Here is a 13,246-nt window from a genome sequence, read left to right on the forward strand (position 1 = left end):
CAACATCCTCTTCGATTCTACATCACCTTTTCTCTATGCACGACGACGCTGCCGTCAATCTTCAGCGATTGTGGAAGCGAAGGAATTATTGTGGAAGCGCGTAACTCCTTCGCATTGGCAATGATTTTGTCGAGGCATCTCTATATTTTGGGATCAGAGGCTCATGGTTTCCCAGCCTTTTCCAGGTCCTCTGATCTGCCGCTACCCTTTTGGTCAGTGCAGGACCCAATATCTCTCTGCAGTGTGCTTGAGTGAGAGACAGGATCACTTCATTACTTAGCGCTCAGTGACACTTCCTTTTCTGTGCATGGGTGATGATGCCTGTGGCGATGCTAATGCCAGCAAATCTGGCTCAGATGAGCCCTGAACCGTCCAATTAGACAGATCCTTTCCGGTGTTCCATCATTGCAGAGCTGCATTCTTCTCTGCTTTGCAACTGGTTGATCTCGTTTTGCACTCCCTCCTGTTGCTCTCGTCATGATTCCATTTTGTTGATAGAACAATAGTACTGAATACTGATGACCTTACTCGAGAAAAAGCTGTGCGAGCTGTAGAGAAGCATGTTGGTATGGCCATTTGTGAAGACTTGTATCAAGCACAAAACCATTTGCTTCCTGGACCAACTTTTGGCATCCTAGGATTTGGGACCTTGATTTGTGCTTTCTGGGATTCAATTCGGATGTGCCGGCTGCTTATTTTTGTGCGCCCAACTAATGGTCATCCTTTGCTTTCGTTGGGCTGACAGGAGGTGCTTCTATTGCCTGATTGAGTTTGACTGTGATGTTGGCACTTGTTTTGGTGGTGAGCAAGTCCTGTGAAATCTCGAGCCGTCTTGGTGAGTTCGATATCCAATTGTGCAGTAAGAGATTAGTGTTTTTCTATTCATAAGGTGTGTCGTGTGTGTGTTAGGTAGGGTTTGAATTTAGCGTTATTTGCGCTGATTCTGATAGTTCAGGTTGTTTAGAACACGATTGATGATGTTCAAAATGTTCATCACATCTGCTCCCTCCGTTCCAAAATACTATTCGTTTTGGCTTTTATAGATGCAACGCTTTTCCTATGTATCTAGACATAAGTACATATCTATATGCATATCAAAAGCTATGTATGTAGAAAAACCAAAATGAATAGTAATTTGGGATGGAGGGAGTAGATACTTAAACTTCCGTCCTAAAGCCAAAAGTCTGAACATTTAACAGGCCGCCTCATGTATGCACATTCTGCAGGATTGGATTGTGATTAGCAGGTCCGCAGCTAATATATACCATTTCTGAAGTAGTATGGTTTTAGGTGCTATGGAAAACAGTGAACAGACTCTTCGATGTTGGAGACAAATTGGCTCTGATGGAAGAGGATATTAGCATGTAAGCTAGTAGCTCTCGCACCTGGTTCACGAGAAGGATACATGAGGGAACAGTTGCAGAATGTGAGTCCTGAATTTGCTGGATTTTGATCCATTATTTTAGGAATTTTACTGTTAAGAATAGATGTTTTCCTCCCGAAGTGGAAATGCTTTCCAAGCAAGTATGTGGTTGTTAACTAGGAAATTATATTTGTTTTCAGTTTCAGGATGGTGGATGGCGCAGTTTGCTGCAGCTGTGGCGTGCCATATTGCAGATGCTGAAAAATCGGACCGTGCTGTGCCCGGTGCGTCACCTGGAGCTGGAGGAGATTGGCTGCTGGCTGAAGAAACTGGAAGAGTTGGTAATGCAGCCAGAGAAAGTGTAATGGAAGGATGGTGCATGCTGATGGCCTGGTGGATGACCTGAAAGTGAAGGAGGTGTTGGCCGAGCGAGCCTGGTGAAGAAAGATGCAGGGGACTGAGTGACTGGCCCTCCAAAAAAACAAAAGATGCAGGAGACTTGGTTGCTCGGCATGCTCACTTGTCACTCCAGGGATAGCTTAGCCAATGTCAAGGGCTCAAGGTTAGAACCTTGAGCCCATTTGCCATGTCCTCCGGCTGAGGCATATTCCTCAGGCTTGTGGCTGTAACCTGCAATGGGAAAGATGATTTCAGTAGCCATTCATTTTGCGGCAGCCTGTTCATATTGCAAGTGGTTTGTGTGGTAAAACTGGAATGTTACATAGCGCTTGGCGTTGGTGCTCCGGCATCATCTAAACACAATATTTTGACTGATTGAATTGAAGATGGCGTACAAACCTTTGTAACAGGGAATGTAGATCATACCCCTTGGTGACATCCTGCAGATTGAAAGCATGATTAGACGTGTTAGTTGATAAATATGCTAGTATGATGATGCAAGTCAGAAATATATGTAACCTAGATAGGCCAAAAAAAAAAAAGATGCAACTCCTACCTGGCATCTTAACGGCTGAATCTCTTAACCTTTAGTCGGCCACTCTGGTGATTCTCAACATGTTTGCCTATGATCTAAGGTACAATGGTCATCACATGGGCTGAGATATATCTCACCCGAAATGTGCTAAATTACCTCTTTGACATTGAAGTGAAAAGGAATGTTTAGGTCATGGCAAAACTGAACTTCCAGGCTAAGACAAGCCTGTGTCAAAGTCGTTGCTTCCTAAACAACAGCACCAACACCCCCCCCCCCCCCCCCCCCCCCCCCACCCCACGCCCCCCCCGCGGGAGAAATCGTTACGCTCTTGCAGCACTGTTCTGTTAGGACAGTAAACACAAAATTTTGCTTACTTATTCACTGTGACAGTGCGGTTTTACCTTCAGTGAATGATGTGAACAGAGTGGTGGAAAGCCATTGATGTGATTGTTTCCTTTAGTATTTATGGTTGAGGAATTCCTTCTTTGTGCGTTACAGAATGAGCTTTATCATTTTTGTCAGTATCACAGGAGCAACTTCAGAGTTCAGTCTGTCGGGCAGACACTGTAGATTTCCTTCAGTCCCATTTTCCATCAACAATGTTGCCATTGAAAATTCCTTGGAACAAAGAAAGGTGCATCCAAATATCCAAGATCGTTGCCAACTTTCCATCACCGAATGACCCAAGTATTTGTGGCTAATTATGCAAGGCAAGGGAGACGCTGGAGAGCACTTGCTACGGCAGCAGTGACTCCGCTGACTCCCTCGCTGCCCGCCCATTCGCCAAGTCCACTCGCCGGCGAGCCGCCATCGGACCCTCTATGGCTTGCGAGAACCCCGAAGGGCGGCGGCGCCTTTCTTGGGTTGCGACGAGAGGGACGGCAATGGAGCCGCGGGAGGATCTGCATCCAGCCCTCAAGAAGAATCTAGGGGAGCGGGGTCGTGCCGGGACAGAGGTTGCACCTGGGGGCGCGAGTTTGACGGAGGCTCGCGACGGGCACGGTGGGCCGGTGGCGGGCGTCGCCGGCGGTCGCGCGCAGTCTTGTCGCTGCCAGGTCGCCGGATCCAAATTTTAGAGAGAGGCTCCTATTTTGGATCCGATATCCGGTATTTTTCAAAATACCCCGGATCGCGACTATTAATCATGATTCAAACTTTTGTAGAAAGCCCCCTCGTTGTTTCCTATTGCTGTCCGCCGCCACCCAACATCAGCGTCCTCCCCGCCTCCCGCCCCAGTCGGCCCGTTCCCCGCTCCTCCCCTATGTATCCCGACGTGAGGAGTGGAAGCGCTCCCGAGATTTGTGGTATCTGACTGCCACGACCGCAACTGCACGCCCTCCGACACCTACCGCTGCTACACCCGCAGCACGGTCGCTTCCCTATCGCTCTCCGCCGGTCGTAGGGATACACACCGCGGCCTGTTCGACATCGTCGGAAGAGGAGGCGTGAAGGACCAGCTCGAGGGATTCTTCAGGAACATGGAGCGGCTGCACACGAGGCGTGCCGAGTGGCACCAGGAACAACTCTGACAGCTTCTTCAACCTCGACCAGTTACCTGCTCTTCCCCTGCTTGATGACAACACTTTCAAGCTTCAGCAGTTCGGTGCAGTGAGTGCAAGAATCAAGCTGACCTGGTTGTTCAGTTAACTAGAGTTCGAAAAATAGCTGAATGTCTTTTAAGAATCTACAGCTAGCAAAGTGCCAACCTGAACAATTATATTACGCATGCAAGGTTCAGGGCATACACAGATTTGAGAAATAGGGAAAAGAAAGAGAAAGAAGTGATGGAGTCACCCTACTACATCAGCTATCCTCACACTCCATTGCCTCAGAGCTGTACGTTGAGGTCCATCTTTCGCACGGTGAGACCAGAGATGAAGTTCTCCAGCAGCTTGTCGTAGGATCACTTATGGGATTCTGTCAACATGTTCGAAGACCCGCGCATTCCTAGCTTTCTAGATGATCCATAGAATGCAAGTGATGATGGTGGACCGAAATGGATACTCCGGGAGTTGCAGGAGTGGATGTTCCCAAAGCTGAGGGATCGAAGCATCGCTGAGGTTACTTGCTCCCAGCATGGTCCAGCAGGCTGCCGCCTTGGGGTAGGAGAGGAAGAAATGGTGTTGATCCTCAGTTTGGTGGCAGTACAGGCACTCATCACTGCCGACGATGTTACGATGATGCAGTAGAGCAGCAGCGGGCAGCCTGTAGTGGTGGATGAGCCATAGAAACTGTTGAGCTTGCGGCGTTGTGAAGCTATGCCAGATGAGAGGAAGGAAACCATCCGGTGGAATTAGTGGGGACAGGGCATGGTAGAGGAGTCCGGTGGAGAAAGGCGCGAGTGTTGTCCTCATTGTAACAACTCTACCTAAATTAAGTGCTTTAACTCTAAACCGATAAAAGATCCCTAAGTTAAGAAGTGAAATGACCTTCGTAAATCTAAGAAGCTCGTTTGGAGTTTGTTTTAAAGCTTGAAATTCTATATACAAACTTAAGTTTCTGCCCAAATAAGAGTTGTAAAACTTTTAATTTCCAACAACTTTGGTTAAAGGCACCTTATCTAATTCAGAGTGGAAAGCAGTCAAAAACAACAACTAAAGCCGGTTTTTCCTAAAGGACCCTGAAAATCTCTTAAGTCCTGGAATTCGAGTTTTCCTCCATCTTTGCAAGCTTTCATCTCCCGTTTTCCTATCTAAACTCGAGTCAGAGCCTTAATAGAAGTTGTAGTACCTCAAGAGTGTTCCAACTTTGTTACACTGACCCAGCTCCAAATCGGACCCGAGCTTGTTCAAATCCCGGTCAAAGTGAGGTAAACCAGTCAACTCACCCCGGATGCTTAAAAATCCTAAGTCTGGAATCCCAGTTTTTTGGCTAACTTTGGCCGGAAATATCTTTGAATCCTCTCACAATCAAAACCAGCACCTTAAACAAAGTTTGAAGAACGATCAGAGTTGGGCAAGTTTGTTTAAGGGAGTTTCGGGAGTTGTGTTGAAAGATTCGGAGAAGGATCGCTCCAAAGCTGGTCTGGCTTGCAGCCCGAAGGAAGTCTCGACGCCCGCGCGCCCAAGCATGTTCGCTCGCGCGCCGCGCGCCGCGTGGCCGCCGGCCACCGGCAGCTCGCCGGCGCCCTATCACCAGCACGACAGTGACCGGACGAGAGCCACGGCGCCCAACCCGCGCCCGCGACAGGACGGAGCGAGCGCAGAGCGAGCCAATCGCCGGCCGCGCGCAAGTCGCCTTCTGCCTGCCACGGCTCTGCTCCGCCAACCCTGTTCCGCCCGTTCGCCGAGAAAGCTGAGATGCCCCCGACATCCCGCGCCTCCGCCCGCTCGCCCAACCCCCACGGTAGCCTTTCCGCCTCGCCCGCCCGACAAACTGGAAGCCCCAGACGCGCGCCGCCCAAGGCCAATCGCCGTCGAGGACCACCCGGAGCTCCGCCTCCTCTGCCCAATGGCGTCGTCGGCCAATGGCCGCCTCGCCCGAGCACTCGCCGCTCCCGGCCTTATCCTTTCCCCACCGGAGCCCCGCCTCGACCCTCCGCGCCACCCCGACCCTATAAAAGGGAACCCCCTCACCGGCAATGCCACCCCTTTGCCACCGCTCGCACCGCGCCGCCGCTTTCTCCTCTGCGCCCGGTTTTCTTCTCTGAGCCACCGCTTTCTCCCCGCGCCGCCGCTGAGCTTCCGTGGAGCTCACCCCTTTGCGCCACCCCCACACTCCGGCGACTTCGCCGCCACCCTCAAGCCGCTTCTTCCAACACACCAGCCGTCCGCTCCTCCGCGCGGTACTAGAGCTTGCTTGTGTCCACCAGAAGCACCGCCGCCGCCGGACCACCGTCAAAGTCTCGCCGCCGCCCAAGCCTTCGTGCGTACAACCTTCCCGCCCCAGCCTGCTCCTTTCGACCCCAAGACTTCGCCCCGGTAGACCTGGAGGTAAGCTACTTAACCTCCCTGTCTTTCCGTCTCGCCCGACCCCTGTCCTTTTTTTCGTTTCGTCCGACCCCTCTCCTTTCGGTTCGTCCGACCCCTTTCGGTTCGGTTCGTCCGAACCCTTTCCGTTTGGTTCGTCCGACCCCTTTGTTTCGGTTTGCCCGACCCCCTTTTCTTTTCGCCTCGCCCGACCCTGCCAAGTTCGCCGACCCTTTCTCCGCCTCGCCGAGGGCTCGGTTGTAACTTTTTCTTTGACCCGAGGGTATCGGTGAAACTTTTTCAGGGATTCCCCTGTGTTGAGTCTGAGGACCTCGATATGGTTTTTCCTTAAACCTGAGGGTCAGACCCTGAGTTTTCCCCAAATCCGACCCTCCCATCCTGCTCTCCACCAACAGAAGTTGAACTCCCCCACCTTTTGCTGTAGCTTTGCTACCAGTGTCCATGTTAAAACATGAGTGTGTTAAAATAACCATCTAAAATGTTTAACCCCTGCATTGCATTTCCGTGTAGAGTTGAATCTCGCCGACGGGACATACGAGCTTCATCCAGCACCGGAAGAAGACCCCGCCGAGGAACTGCACCCCTTCGAAGGAGAGCCCGAGCCAGCGCAAGACCCCGAGGACCCGCAAGCTTTTTCTGAAGGCAAGCTCCGGTGCATGAACTCCCTGTTTTGCTTTCATGCCACTTATTGATTACTTGATTGCGCATTTACGTTTCGAGGAGTTGTAATGAAACCTTAGATGCATAACTTAGTACCTTGTTTTTGAATACTAGTTGCTAAGGCCGAGTAGTTGCATTGCTAAATAGGTTTCGGTAAAAGTCGAGTGATCTCCTGTCACTCGCGAGTTATAGGAGTTGAATGTTTTAGATTTGTCGCAACTATAAGGATGACGGACGGGGTCAGGCTTGTGTTTGGTACATGGTGGATTGCCCCGTCTGTCTAAATGAAAATGAACTAAGGTCGAAACGTGTCGGCGTTCGTGATCAAGTGTTTGAAAGTACTAATCTCATACCTAGTATGGGATGGGGAAGCCTAGTACCTGATTGAACTGGGGCGTGGCATACCTTCTGGTTGTCCTTGGAACGTCGTTCCCATGGTGCATCATGTGGGTGCAAGTGCGGTCACAGTGCAGCATTAGGCCGGGACTGTGGAGCATTGCATGCCAAAGGAAGTTGGCCCTGACACGTGCCTAAGGGATCGATGGGGACGGCTGACAAATGAAGCGACCCTTCGTGGTGCGCGGATGTCGTGAGATTAGGTTTGCCATGCATGGTCAATAAATTCGAATCGATTCGTCTGCCTCTCACAGTTTGGGACTACTTGATCGCTATTCTGCACTGAGTAAAGATGGAACATGATGATGATTTTAATCTTGATGTTTGTTCAGTAATTGCTTGGAAACCATGTTTGTTTAGTATAAGTTGCTAATCTAGAATGGATAAAGAACATAGAACATGAGCTAAAAGGGTGAAAGTAAGGACTGACTTTAGACGCTTTTGGCAAGAAAACCCCAGAGCCAGAAAGCCGTGCATGTCTAGGTCTCGGTCGTGTCTTTCTGACGGGTCAGTCTTGCTGAGTACTAGTTGCTCAGCCTTGTTGTGGCTAATCTTTTCAGGTAATGTCAGTAGCTTGGGTGTTGGTACCACTTGGCCAACCCAGCTTCCTCCAGGCTGGACCGTCGAGTGGGATCCTTCCTCCGACGGCGAAGGAAGGAATTTTTGATGTCATGATCGGCTCCGTCATGATGTCTTGTATCGACGTTTAGCTTCCGCTAGTTTTAATTTGACCTCGGACCATGCAAAATTTCGGTTTGAATTCCCAAAAACTCTGATGTAATAAATTGTTGAACTATGTTGTCATGATGGAATGTTGTAATCTCTGTGCTACTCACCTTCGCGTGAGCGATGCTTCTCGATCCTGTTTACGTGGTTTATCGGAGGAAATCCGACGGTCGACCAAGTTGACTTGCTTAAGGTGCATAATCGCATATCAGGCGACTTCAATGCATTTTAGTCAGGTTAATTTGGGCGGTTCCGCCACACTCATGCCCCGACGGTCAGCGACTGCCGATGAGAGCTGCACATCTTGGAGAACTTGCATAAGAGTAAAGAGTTCTTTTTGTGCTATAAGAGTCATCATGGGTTGGAGCGTGAGGTCCTAGTGGCCACCTTCAGCAGCTGATTGCACTGAGATATTGGGTCTCAGGGCGTGCGAGAACAGGACCAGCATGGCCATCTCCAGAGGTGCAGAGCCAATCCAATGATCAGACCAGAAAGAAGTGAAAGAACCATCACCAATAATCACTGACGTGTGCTGCCTGAAGGTAGGTAGTATGGAGAGGAAGACCTTCCAGGTTGGGGTGTTAAGGTGATGAGGATCCCTAAGATCACAGTGTCCTTAAGAGCCATAGTTGAACTGAAACCATAGCTGCCAAGGAGTAGCTAGTGGTTCATGAATTTTGAGGAGCATTTTGGAGAGAAGACATTCATTCTGCCGTGATAGAACTCTAACCCCAAGCCCCCTTGATCCTTCCTGAGGCAAACAGTTTCCCAAGCCACTTTGCATTGGCTACCAGAGCAACTTGTATCTCCTGTCCAGAGGAAAGCTCTGCAGAGTTTCTCCATGGCACCGAGGGATTCAAGGGGGAGGAGATTGGAGAGCATGGGATAAGCCGGTAAACTGACCAGAATTGACTTGAGCAAGGTGGTGCAGCCACTTGGGGTGAGGAGACGCCCTCTCCACCTAGAAATTGAAGAAGCAAAATGGTCAACTACTGGTCAGAGATCCCCAGGTCGAAGTTTGTAGGGAGTTAGAGGCAGACCAAGGTAAGTTTGAGGAAAGGAGTCCACTGGGCAGCCAAACACTGATGCTAGAAAAGTTACTTGTTCTGTAGATACATTCATGGGGAGCAGAGTGCTTTTATCGAAGTTGATCTGCAGGCCGGTGAAACAGGAGAAATCATAAAAGAGGCACTTGAGAGTGGTAAGCTGATCAAAATCTGCTTGAATGATGATAAGCATGTCATCGGCATATTGCAGAACAGAACATGACTACTTTGGAGCTAAAGGATGCCTGAGAAGGCCATCTTGAGACACCCGAATAATGAGCTGCTAGAGAACATCTGCCACAAGTATGAAAAGGTAAGGAGAGAGGGGGTCTCCTTGTCGTAATCCTCGCCTGCATTGGATGGGAGTACCAGGAACTCCATTAAGCAGCACCGCATTTTGGCTAGAGCAGTTGAGTTGAGAGATCCAGTGGTGCTAGAGAATAGGTAAACCTTTGGCTTCCATGATCGAATCTAGGACCTGAGTCAAATGCCTTCTAAAAGTCCAATTTCAAAACCACTGCCGGAGCACGTCGCTTGTGACAGTACTGAACAATCTTAGTGGTGTAAATGAAATTCTCAGCAATATAATGACCTTTGATGAATCATGTGTGGTTGGCATGCACAAGGTACTTGACAAACAGCTGCAGGCGTGATGTCAGAGCCTTGGTGCAGATCTTAGTGGAGCAATTCTGAAGGGAAATCGGTCTGTGGTCCTTTGGATGGGAAGTATTCTTCTTCTTGGGCAGAAGCACAATGTAAGCCAGATTGATGCGGTGCAAATCAGCATCTTAGGCATGAAAGTCATGGAGAAGTTGCAGGAGGTCATCTTTGACAAAGGTCCAAGCAGCACGGTAGAAGGCGGGACAAAACCCATCCGGCCCTGGCGCACTGCCAGTCTTCATATCAAACACTACCGTTCTGAGCTCTTGCAGAGAGAAAGGGCGAATGAGCTCCTAGGCCTGATGGGAATCAAGCCGGGTGCTAGTGCAGAGGGCGTGCAAGTCTAGGAGGGGGGCTGCTTTCAAACTGAGCTCCAAGAAGATCGCGGTAGAAATCCAGCAAAACGGCGGCTTTGGCTTCGTGTGGGGTGATCAATTGGTCATCAACCAGGAATGAGCTTATCTTCTTGTTGCGACGGTGGACCGTGGCACACATATGATGGTAGGCGGCTTTAGCTGAATGTTCCTAAACCAAATGTATAATTGACTCTGTACTTAAAATTTTTTCATAACAAACCATTGTAGTCTACCTCAGCTCCTCAAGTCGTATGGTAACAGTTCATAATTGACTGAAATGTAGAAACAATTTCTCCTCAAGTCCTATTGTCAATGTAGAAACCAACAAATTTACTTTTTTTTTCTTAGCAGCAAGACAAATTTAGACTATATTAAAGAGTCAATTATGTTCAAATTTCTAAGGCCCATTTCTATTGCCGAGCTGTAAACAATAGCAACCAATCTTGCATTGTAGTTTCTTTTTTAAACAAAATCTTGCCTTAGTCATTCCCCCCATCCCCAGCAGGTGTGATGTAACCATCTGAACTCGCTGCTGCTGAATACGACATGCAAGGGTGCGTTTGGATGGAGGGACGGGACGGGACGAGACAGGATCATCCCTTTTTTGATGTGTTTGGTTGGGAGTCACAGGGCATGGAACCATCCCAGATACGGAATATTCCATGTAGATCCGGGACGAAACGATCCGCAAAAAATGGTCGGACCGATCCATCCCCATTTCGCGCTCGCGTCCTGCCCACGTCACGTGCCAATAATGCGGGTACTCCCCGTCACTGCTTGCCCCTGTGACTCACCCCTCACCTCCACATCGCACCCCTTCGCACCAAGCCCCTCCCGTTTTTCCTACGCGACCTTCCCGTTCCTCCTTGGCGGTGCCGCGCCACGCACCAGGTGCCCGGCGGTGCCCCTCCGCTTGCCGGCTGAGACTGCGTCGGCCTGGTGCAGATTCGGCCACCGGCCTACTGACGCTCCTCCTCATCCATCCTCGCCGTCCCCGGTGCAGATCCGTACCGCCCAGTGACTGCTTCCCCACCATCCCCGACGCAAGACTGCTTCTTCACTGCCGGCTTCTTCCTCGACGCTGAAGGATCCCAAGGTATAAAACCCTAGCCATGGCTTCTGCATAATTTGTGGCATGTATTCCGTGGAAACAATGTACTGTCATGTATGACATGGTGCCATATATGTTTATGTTTGATTGTTGTATTGTAGATGTAACAAAGGATCAAGGTTTTGATTTGTGATGCTGGAGCCCATATGTTTTTGTTAATGATGACAATAGTGATTCAGTCTAGAAAAAGAAAGATGGGTGTGAGGAGAGAATGCATTGGTTATGGGCCAACTGAAGAGAGGGATAGGATTAGAATGGAGTACCTAAATGTAAAAATATGGAAGGACGATACAACTTGTGTAAAAATGCTTAGACTCAATAGAGCTTGTTTCTTTCGATTTTGCAAACTTTTTAGGGATCGTGACCTACTGAGAGACATGGTTCATATGTGTGTTGAGCAACAAGTAGCCATGTTTCTAAATACAGTGGCACACAACCTTAGAAATAGGCTAGTTGCTACTAATTTTGATAGATCCGGTGAAACAGTGAGCCAATATTTCAACAAAGTTCTTCATGCCATTGGAGAACTACGAGAAGAACTAATTAGGCCACCTTTATTGGAGACTCCAACAAAAATTACAGGGAACCCAAGGTGGGATCCTTATTTCAGGTGTGAGGAACAACCATATCTCAATTTAATTAATTAGTTACTCATATCATTCCTAATATCTTGTTTGGATGTATTCAACACTAAATAGGATTGTATTGGAGCTATTGATGGCACACATGTAAGAGCAAGTGTTTCTAAGGAAATGGAACCTTCCTTTCATGGTAGAAAGTCCTATCCAACTCAAAATGTTATGGCAACAATAGATTTTGATCTTCGGTTCACTTTTGTCTTGGCTGGTTGGGAGGGGACAACATATGATGCTCTAGTTTTGCAAGATGCTTTAGAACGTGAGAATGGCCTTCGTGTTCCACAAGGTAATAGACTAATTTTCTAGCTAAATTTCTCCATAACACTATGTTGATTGTAGATATGTTAGGCAAATACTACCTAGTTGATATGCTAGGCAAATACTCATACCATTTGTGGTTCATATGCTAGGCAAATACTACCTAGTTAATGCTGGATATGGAGCCAAACCTGAATTCATGCCTCCTTTTTGTACTGTCCGGTATCATTTGAATGAATGGGGAACTAATCCAGTGCAAAATGAGAAGGAGTTGTTCAACCTTAGGCACTCCAGTCTTCGTATCACCGTAGAGCGGGCATTTGGGTCACTAAAGAGGAGGTTCAAAATACTTGATGATGCAAAATCATTTTTTCCTTTCCCTACTTAAGTAGATATTGTTGTAGCTTGCTGCATTATCCACAACTGGGTTATACAAGATGGCAGCAATGAGCTAATCATACAAGAATCAGATTGGCCAGTTCAAAACCACTCTACATCATCATCGGGCCAAGCAAATGAACATACTGCCATGGTTGGTTTTAGGCAGCAAATTGCTGATCACATGTGGGCAGACCGTCAGAACCACAATGGAAACTAATTTGTAGTTCATATGTATGGACAATTTTTAGTTTGTACCTTGTTTGGATTATGTATGGATAATTTTCTGTTTGCATCTTGTTTGTATTCATATGTATGGATAATTTTAAGTTTGTACCTTGTTTGGATTATGTATGGACAATTTTCAGTTTGCATCTTATTTGTATTCATATGAAACTAATGGATGCCATGAAATGGAGCCTGAGGGAAAAGGGGAGCATTCTGATGGGAATGGCATTGCAACCTGGACATCAAACATGTCCACTTTCATACTTTCTTACATGTCCAATTTGATAGTCAGTGGTACTAGGACATCATGAAAGTTCAAGAAAGTGCACTTCAATATGTGTGCTCGTGCTCTGAATGAACAATGCAATACCAGTCTTAGTGGAGAATAGACTAAAAATTATTTAAAGACATGGCAGCGCAAGTACAAAAATATATTGAGGCTTCAAAATTTGAGTGCTGCTTTGTGGGATGAAGACAGTAATATTATTTCTCTTGACCAAGAGCACTATAATGGATATATTAAGATAAAATTGCAACATATGTCTATTTCAGTTTTTTATTTT

General features: G+C 47.9%; 1 long non-coding RNA gene and 1 pseudogene across 1 annotated transcript; one reads left to right on the forward strand and one right to left on the reverse strand.

Moving 5' to 3' along the window:
* Positions 1-1,662: 1,662 nt before the first annotated feature.
* On the reverse strand, positions 1,663-3,794 carry LOC117836015 (uncharacterized). The gene is made up of 4 exons (XR_004635996.2): positions 3,261-3,794; positions 2,162-2,202; positions 1,884-1,993; positions 1,663-1,797 (listed from the first exon to the last, which is right to left on the reverse strand). It is a non-coding gene; the product is annotated as an uncharacterized lncRNA (long non-coding RNA).
* A 7,488-nt stretch (positions 3,795-11,282) lies between these two features.
* On the forward strand, positions 11,283-12,675 carry LOC140221457 (protein ALP1-like; annotated as a pseudogene).
* Positions 12,676-13,246: the final 571 nt, after the last annotated feature.

The sequence above is a fragment of the Setaria viridis genome, chromosome 9, assembly GCF_005286985.2.
Source record: "Setaria viridis chromosome 9, Setaria_viridis_v4.0, whole genome shotgun sequence".
Lineage (NCBI taxonomy): Eukaryota > Viridiplantae > Streptophyta > Magnoliopsida > Poales > Poaceae > Setaria > Setaria viridis.